The sequence below is a fragment of the Columba livia genome, chromosome 15 (assembly GCF_036013475.1).
Source record: "Columba livia isolate bColLiv1 breed racing homer chromosome 15, bColLiv1.pat.W.v2, whole genome shotgun sequence".
Classification (NCBI taxonomy): domain Eukaryota; kingdom Metazoa; phylum Chordata; class Aves; order Columbiformes; family Columbidae; genus Columba; species Columba livia.
The window spans coordinates 12,701,593-12,710,657 of NC_088616.1; the positions used below are offsets into that span (position 1 = coordinate 12,701,593).

At 43.6% G+C, this 9,065-nt stretch overlaps 1 protein-coding gene across 7 annotated transcripts in view; it reads right to left on the bottom strand.

The window, feature by feature from the left end:
* Positions 1 to 8,345, bottom strand: part of EPN2 (epsin 2) — a 45,446-nt gene extending 37,101 nt beyond the window's left edge. For 5 of the 7 annotated variants that reach the window (XM_065031296.1, XM_065031295.1, XM_065031294.1 and 2 more), the window contains exon 1: positions 8,166 to 8,340. The gene's annotated coding sequence lies outside the window, so the exon portion shown is untranslated. Of the gene's footprint in view, positions 1 to 4,585; positions 4,970 to 8,165 lie in introns of those variants that run through there. The other 2 variants (XM_065031292.1, XM_021290467.2) reach the window with 2 other exon arrangements.
* Between the last annotated feature and the right edge of the window lie 720 nt (positions 8,346 to 9,065).

The following is a 9,065-nucleotide window of genomic DNA, read 5'->3' on the forward strand; positions in this document are numbered from 1 at the left end:
CTAAACTTTGAATTTGTGAGACAAAAAGTTTGGTGGCATATTTCAGGCCTTTCATAAACTAAAAAAGGAAAAAAAAAAGGCGCAGACTTTCATCCACCTCTAACATTCATTTTTCTTCTGAATAAGAAAAAGAAATCCCTTCTTAAAACAAAACTAAAAATCAGCATTTCCATGGACAAGAAAAAGCACTATAATACTATATACACTACTCAAGCTGACTTAAAAAAATTAAAAACTGGCTCTGTCTCAAGGCATCCAGACACAATTTCGTGGCAGCACGTACATAAACAAAACTCCCTCTGCATTCCGGATTTCAAGCATGTTTCTTGCATTTACACCTGGGAAACTAACAGCTCTAAAACCTGATGTGGTGTATTCCACACTGACTGTAAGTCAACGACCAGTCCCAGATCACCAGATCCCTCCCACGTTCAAAGTCAAGTACGTGCTTCCATACTTTGCTCCATCTAGACCATAAGCTGCAGAACAGAAAACCCTCATAAAGCATATTAAAAACAGTCTAATGAAGACAATCTACTAAAGTATCCTGCTGTTCTTCACCTCTTCAACATTTCAGCAGCCTGGAACATGGAGAGAACAAGAGAGCTCCGACCACACAGAGCCCTCCCCAGCATCGCATGTCTGCAATTATAGAACATGTTCTGCCTTTTAAAGCCGATGTAAATACTCTCTTGGAGACATCATATGTTTGTATTGTTGTGAAATTAAATATATGCAGACACTAATAGTTGGCAGATAGACACCAAAATGTCAATTATGCTATTCAGTGTGCTTAAACCAGACAGTTAGGCAAAAGGAGATTATTCACTAGGTAGTCAAATGTAAAAAAAAAAAGCCAGACATTTCAGTCTGTCTCAGTGTTTCACAAAGGGGTCAGCGATTTGTAAATTTTAAATGCGACACTTAAGCAGTTTTGCAGACTAAAAAAAACCCTCACATCCTTTGATGATATACCTCAGTGCTTCTCTGCAATAAAACAGTTTAAGAGCGATTTTGCTGTCACACGACCTTTTATAATTCAGCGTCTCTAAAATTTAAGAATTCTGAAAACCAAGTAAATAAAAACAATTATAAACATTACTTTATTTTACTTACTTACTAAATCTTCCCAAGAGAATTAGCAAACACACAAACACAAATATCTTTCAGAGGAGCCACCCAAGTACTAATCTTTTAAAACCCTCAGAAAGCAGTTGCTTTCCTGAAAAAGTATAAAAAACATGGGCTGCGTAATTATAGTCCAGTGCAAAAACAGACTTCCTGTTCTTCTGAGTAGCATGTAGAAATTTCTGCTTCAAAAATATACAGAAGAAAGTTCTAGAGATTCCCCAAAACTACAATTACAATCTTAAATATTGATTTCTGATCTGCATTTGCTTACTTCTAAGAAAAGTACTTGGTGTCAATCCTATGCTATCTATCTAAAAACATTCCAATGACGCATTATCTTTACTTTCTGAGAAACACTCTCCTAAATTGGTAGACAAAGTTTAACTTAATGAACTCTGCTCAACGACAGCAGCAAAAAAATAGCAACACTTCTCATCAGTAATAAGCATTCCAAGCCCTTAAAAAAATCACTGCAAGCAGCATAATATTGCAAGAAGCAATCATAAAACCATGCAATAAGCCAGGATGGGCTCAGAAGGCAAATATTTCATGAGATAACAGAACAGATGCGAGTCTTATGCTTTCAAATGGTCATTACAGAGAGAGGTTTTTATCAAATGATTAAATAACCGGGCAGGGCCATTTTAAAGCTTCACCAGATCTTCCTTGGATCTGAATATTGCTGGAAATGCACGATTCAGATCTTTCTCTAAACAGACATTCCTATTCACATTCCAGCAGTGTCACAAAATGGTAGGGTGTTTTACTGATTAATTAGCTAACTGAATAATTAAAACTATTAAATTTCTGTTTTTCAAATAATAATTCAAGTGCTTTCCTCTACACATAGCACATGACAGAGTACATTCTGCTTAACCATCCATCATAGAACAGGCAAGCATATTGAAATAGTTCTATTTAGAACTGAAGGATGAGGATTTATTAAAGATCTTCAATTTTGGCTGATTTCATAGCGTTAGAGAACTGACTGGATCACATGTCTGTGCCTTCCTGCTGTTGTCACAAGCCTCACCCCTGTCCAAGCAGAGTGGAAAGTTAGTACAAAGGGAGCTGCAACACCAATCAGGTCACCAGATTTGGCTGAAGAAATTCTGCTAAAAGGAAAAAAAATAAATAAAAATAAGGAGAACGACCAAACTAAAATGCTGCTTGGGGCCTGTTCACCCAGTCAGCAACACAGAATTAGTCACTTGAGAAAAGATTTCCTACCTACCAGGAAAGCTGTTTGAGGGAGTCTCTCAAGCCTGCATCTCAGGGGAGGAAGTTGCCTTTAAAAATACTTTGTTTTGCTTTTCCCTAAGGAATACCAGAACTGTATATATCAGTTATTTTAGTGGGTTTTGACCATGAGGCCCTACAAACAAAGGTCTTATTTGTGAACTGTACAATCCTCACACCAGTGAGCAATTACTCATGCGATTAGTCCCAATGAAGTCAGAAGAACTGTTTGAGAGAGAAATTGCTTGCCAACCTAAGGGTTGCACAATCAGAAAAAATACATAACAAAAACACAGAGGGGGATAAAACACATCTGACAAAAACTACCATCAAGAAATAGCTGGTGACAGATTGTTATTTAAGTAGAAGGAAGTGATTTAAACAGTCAGGAGCAGTTCTAATAAGATTATTCTCTATTAAGATTCTTAAAATGTCTTTGTTCTAGCAAAGCTATGAAAAGACCACTGCCCTTGTAAAGGTTCAGAAACTACTAAATTGATGTTAAGTATAGAAATTAACAAGATTTCAAAGTGAGCAAAGAAAAAACTGTAAAAGAAAATCCCTGACATCATTAGCACCTTTGGTGCATGTCAACATTTTTACCTGGCATGGGTACAACGTACATTGTGGTATTTCCTGGTGGCAAAATTCAACCAAAGAAAACGGACCCAACAAACAGAAACGCAGGGCGAGTTCTGTTTTTTAAATAAGGAAAAGGATCAGTTTGATTTTAGAAGGCATTTCATTATGTGACATATACAAAAATGCAGGAAGGTCTCTATCAAGTTATACTGCAGGGAGATTACAGCAACATCTGGCTGTTGAATTTCCCTAGAGAAACAGATGTGACATTTTAGCCCTGATCCTCACACTCCATCATCTATCTTTAAGATAACTTCTAGAACAGGCCCAAATACTGGCCGTAACTACTGCTACTCTGAAAAACAGGTCTTCCAACTTCCATCTTGAAGGATGGCCATAAAACATCTCCAGGTAAGGTGTCTGGCATGTTTTTAAACTAATAAGCAGCTCTGAACTTAAAAAAAATAAATAAATTACTTAATTTGTAGAAGTATTGTTCATTGTCCTGCACTACTAGCACTGTAAGCATAAAAGAGCAAATGATTCACAGATGAATATTTTATTGAAAGGGATATAACAGAAATTTCCATTGAAAAAGAGCATCCACCAAAATACTGGGTCTAAAGGTGATCAAATCTGTGCCATAGGAAACATGTACATGACCCAGCTGGGGAGAGGAACCAGGAATGCTATTCAAATAAGCACTGAACCAGATGTAAACATCTGCAAAGTACAGGGAAATTATGAGGGCAAGAAAATAGGAGGAGACAGAGAGAAGTCTAAAAGAGAAAAGACAGGTTGGACCTTTTCTACAGAAGCAAACTGCATACAAGTGTTCTCCTGCCTGGGTCACCCCACAAAACTATTCTACTTCTCGTGCCTCGCACATTTAGTATATTTTTATCATATAGTTACTTGACAGAAGACTCAGACAACATTAACATAACAGCATTTGGAGGAAAGACAGGAGCAGCCAGCAATGTGGAAGAAAACTGCAGAAGTCTCACACCAAAATTTCAACTAATTACTTCAGGCAGCTCAGGGAGCTCTACTCCTAACCACGGAAGAACAACTACGTGAAAATAAATGGTGTGCAGCAGGACAACAAGACATGCAGTGCTAGAGATCTGTTAGAACTTCACCCAGCCACCTCCACCATAAAACTCAGATAAGTGGAGCCTCAGAGGCAGAGCTCGTGGGTCAGGTTCTGGGCTGGGACTGGTTTTACCCAGTGGTGCTGCCAGAGCCAGCCGCGCTGCCCGCGGGGACCAGCGCGTGCCTGGGCTCTCTGCTCGTGTTTCCCACCTGGAAAGAGCCGGCTTTTGCAAGTCGGAGCGCAAGCCAAGGCACAGGCAGCGTGAACGGACCAGGTCTGACCTTGAACGTGAGCTCAAGGCACTAGTAAGAGTCATTTGTGTTAACAGGCCTGGGTGACATGAAAACAGATATACACACTATTAACAATTAATGCAGTACAGGGCATTGGTTCAGAGATCAATCTTGAAGCTATATTTTTGTAAAAATAATAAAAAAGAGAGCTAAAAATTATCTATGCAGAAAAAAAGCATTTCACTAAGCATAGTGATTCAAAGTAATATTTCCATTTAAAAATGCACAATAGCAAATTACAAACCAAATTCTGGTAAATATCTCCAGTTGCCAGTGACATTGTAACTAGAATCACAGAATGTCCTGAGTTGGAAAGGACTCACAGGGATCGAGTCCAACTCCTGTCCCTGCATAAGAAAACACAAAATACTTTTATACCAAGTTTCTAATGAGTATAATCCTTCATATAAACTTCACTATCAGATATTTACATGCATTTAACTTTTTGTGGTAACTCTGAACATGTTTGAAGGAACTCAATCTCAGTAATTTAAGCTACTCTTTCCTTAAAAAGTACCTATGACCTCTAGTTACCTAAAAAACCCCACACCTTAGAACTCGTTGACCTAACTATTTTGAATTTTATCATTAGTTTGGAACACTGTCATAAAGTCAACCAAATCCCGAATTTGAAAACCAAAAGCAAAACCAGTATCAGCAAAATGATAAATAAGCAATACCAGCTTTCCTGTAGCTTTCTGACTCCTGCACCACTCACCAAGAGGCTCAACTGCGACAACCACTTGGTTCTAAAGTCATCCTGGAGCTTAGTTTCTGAATTCACTTATTCTGACATACAAGCATTCTAAATTCCAGTCCCCTCCCCCCACCAGAACAGGAAAGCAATCCTGTAACAGCCACCTAAACTGATTAATTCTGGGACTTTTTATGGTCTACTATTCAGCACATGGCAGTATGTAACCAAGCTGCAGAATACCAGTGCTAACAGACCTACAATTAGAGCTAGCAGGTTTTATTCAAGAGGACAGCATACGTGTTGTTCTCCTCCACGGTGTCTCATGCCTTCTTAATGAGCAGCCTGGCTACTGGAATACACAAAAAAAACCCGCTGTTCTTTGAAGCACTTAAGACAGCAGGATACTGGTACGTTTCGATACTTTCCCTGCACAGATCAGAGCAAGGGAAAGTGGAAAAAGCGCATTACAGATGTTCATACAAACCAAGCACCTTTCATTTTCTATTAGCAAGATCCCAAGAGACAGTTTAGCACTCTGCAAATATGGCACTGGAAGACTGGGAAGTTGCTTCCTGAGTACCAGTCATTAAATAAAGATTTTAGAGTAACATATTCTTCTAGACCAGGCAAAACCAATAGCCATTTCCCCATCCTACATACGAGACCTAAGAAAAAACAGGATTGTGAAGATCATAAGTACTCTGTATTTCTCCTAAACCAGATTATCATTTAATGATTTCTCTCAAAAAGAAAACCACAGAAACAAAACACCAATTTCTCTATCAAGAAAAACTATCAGCATTTTTATGAAGTAACAAATCAGGCCTTTGGCATTTCACAGCAGTGATCCAAGATTTGAGGCTTTTTAAAAGCTCCAAGTTTTAAAGCAATCAAACGGCTGACAGATGGAACAAAATTAGCATGATTAACCAGTTATGTAAATAATGATGCGGTCAGTATGAGCTGAATTCATTTATGCTCATTGCATTATACAGCACTGTTTGCACTGGACATAAGATGTTTGTCAACTATTCATTAAAAATGACTGTAGGAAAAATGGACGTGAAAAACAACATGAGCATTACCATCCAGGCTACCTGACAACCAGCTCTCAGGTATCTCTTCTCCTGTTAGGACAAGATCATCAGGTAACTCGCAGATTGGACTTTTCTTGCCCAAATATTATCCAACGCTACTTAACTCTTACCTAGAGAACAGGTCCATTATTTTGTTTTCTAAAGAGAGAGGCCCACCCTGTTAGTATGTCATTATATCTCATTTCTTAAAGGCAGATATTAGTTTTAATTTGTCAGCACATGTAAAAGTCAAGAACCGTCCTCGCAGAGGGATGATGTCACACAGTTACTTGATGGCATCAAGGAAGTTCAATCAGCACCTGTAAGTCAAACTTCCTGAAGTAAAACTTGCCATCAATTCAGCCTTATCAGAATTCGTCTCCAGGAATGCATACTCATGGTTAGTTTGTACCTGATAATTTTCGATAACGCAGTTAAATATTTAATATATGGAAGATTATCTCTCAAACTCTATCTAGCTAGTTTGCCATTACTTCGAGTTTATAAAATAAAATTTATCAAAAGTTTTGAATCTTCATGATAAAACACTGTATATGAGTTTGTTCAAAGTAGTGTATCCGAGAATCAGCCAAAACAAACATATTTGAAGTACTTCCTAAATATGCTTCATTTTGCTAAAGATAACATTACAATGTATTTATAATCGAAAATCATCCTAAGACCCCGTATTTTACAACCTAACAATCCCATTTTCTATGACCTTGTCTTGCACAAAACACAGCAACACAGTGGAATTATGCAAGAGTTCCATATTACCATAGAACATGTATTTCAGCAGAGAGAATAATAAAACTTAATCCCGTGGCCTGATTTGCATTTTGAACTCCTAAAGTCAGCCTCTACGGTCCATAACATCCGCAAGACACCTTGACAATCTGAACAAGCATTTTAGGCCTCCTGTTGAAAATGTACACATATAATTCAGGATACTTAGTAGATTAAGAAAAATAAACATATCTGATTGATGTAAATTTTAAATATAACTTAGCTTTTCAGATCAGTGATGATGCCATACTTAAGAAGCAGGGGGGGGAAGCATTATAATGTCCATTGGCCAAATAAAACCAAGACCAATTGTTATCAATATGGCTTTAAAATAGGAAACTTCCATTGTAGGCAGCTGTGATAATTCTTGTTTTGATATGTTTCACAGCAACAATACTGCTTAATGTAATACAGCACATTGTAGCATCAAAGGTACTGCAGGTAAAGACTGAGCCGGGGGGGGGGGGGGGGATAAAAAAAAATTTAAAAAGAATATATATATATATATATATATGTATAAAATTAACGATTAAAAACAATTAAAGCACTACTATACATCTTCCAAACGGACTGTGTTACTGAAAAAATAAATAAATAAAATGAATCCCACACCACCAGAATTAAGGTTCATAAGGCGGCGGAGAGGTGATGGACAGGGCGGCGCAGCGGCCCCCGCAGCCGGGAACCCCCGGCACAGGCCGCCATCCCCAGGTGGATCCAGGGACGCGGCCGGTCCCATCGCCCGGCCCGGCACCGCAGGCCAAACTTTCGGCCGGCGGCGAAAGCCCTTCCGGGGGCTGCCAGGCCGGAGCACCCCGATAGGCGAAGGGCCGGGGCGATCGTGTCCCCCCCTCCAGCCCCGGCAGCACCGACCCGGCGGGGCCCGGAGGCGCGTTCCCCGCTGCCGCGGCCCCGCCGCCGGGCTGCCATGACGGGCAGGAACTGTTGCTGCCCACCCCGCCGAGACAACAAAGGCCACCCCGGGCCCCCGCCGGGGCTGCCCCGCCGGCCGCCCCACACCCCACGGCGCCCCCCGGCCCCGCCCCACCTGCCCCGGCCCCGCGGCCTCGGCCGCCGCCCCAGCCCCGCAACTGGCCGGCGGGCCCGCTCCCTGCCCGCGGGGAGGCCCGGAGCCCCGGGGGGCCCTTCCCGCGCCCACCCCGCACCCCGACGCTGAGGGGAAAGGCGGGGGGAGGCTCTTCCGCCGCCGCCGTCCGTCCATCCCTCCCCTCCCGCCCTAAGCGCCCCGCGGCTCCCGGACTGACCTGGCGCTGCGTGCGGAGGGTGCGGGAGGCGCGGAGAAGGGGCCGTGGGAGGCGCGGAAAGGGGTGTCCCGGTGCCCAGCCGCCGCCGCTGCCGCCTCTGGCTGGGTTTGACACCCACACGCACCATCCAACATGGCGGCGGCCGGGGGGAGGCGACGGAGGAGGCGGAACCGGCGGCCGCGCGCGCCCCCGAGGCGCGGCCCCGGCCCGGGCGCGGCGAGGGGAAGGGGAAGAGCGGGGAGGGGGAACGGCGGCTCCGGCCTGCGCCGCCCGGCCCCGCCGCCACCGCCCGCCCAGGGGGCAGCGAGCTGTCCCCTCCTTCCTCACTCGCCGCCGCCGGCCATGGCGGGCGCTGCCGGGTCTCCTCACAGCCAGGCCCGCCGGCCCCTCGGCGTTTCTGCCTGAGGAGGGGCAGGGGCAGGCAGGCAGCACCCCGGGAAAGGGCCCGGCTCTTGTTCAGGCCGTGTTTGATTGAAGGAAAACGCTTGGGAAGCCCCCTCCCAAGATCTTGGGAAGCCCAGATCTCCAAGGGGAAACTGACTTGGGGCAGAGAAGCCGTCATTTTCTGTGGGGAGAGGGGATCCCCCAAGAGCAGGGCCCTGGGTTGGTTACCAGGCGCCAAAGCATCTCCTACCACCTCACAGGGTGCAGTTACCACACCTTTCCCCTCCTGACAAGGCCACCAGTACAAACTAAGAGCATTTATGGATCAGGGGATACTTGGGTATAGTGGGAGGGAGGTTTCTGGTCAACACACTTAGTGATGAGGAAGGGGAGCTCACAGGAGACAGCGGCGTGAACATGGCAGGAGGTGCCGGGTGGGCTGGAGCTCACGTCCTCCCCTCTGGGGACAACTAAACCTGTGTCTGGGATCACAGACTGGGGGAGGTTTGTGGTCTC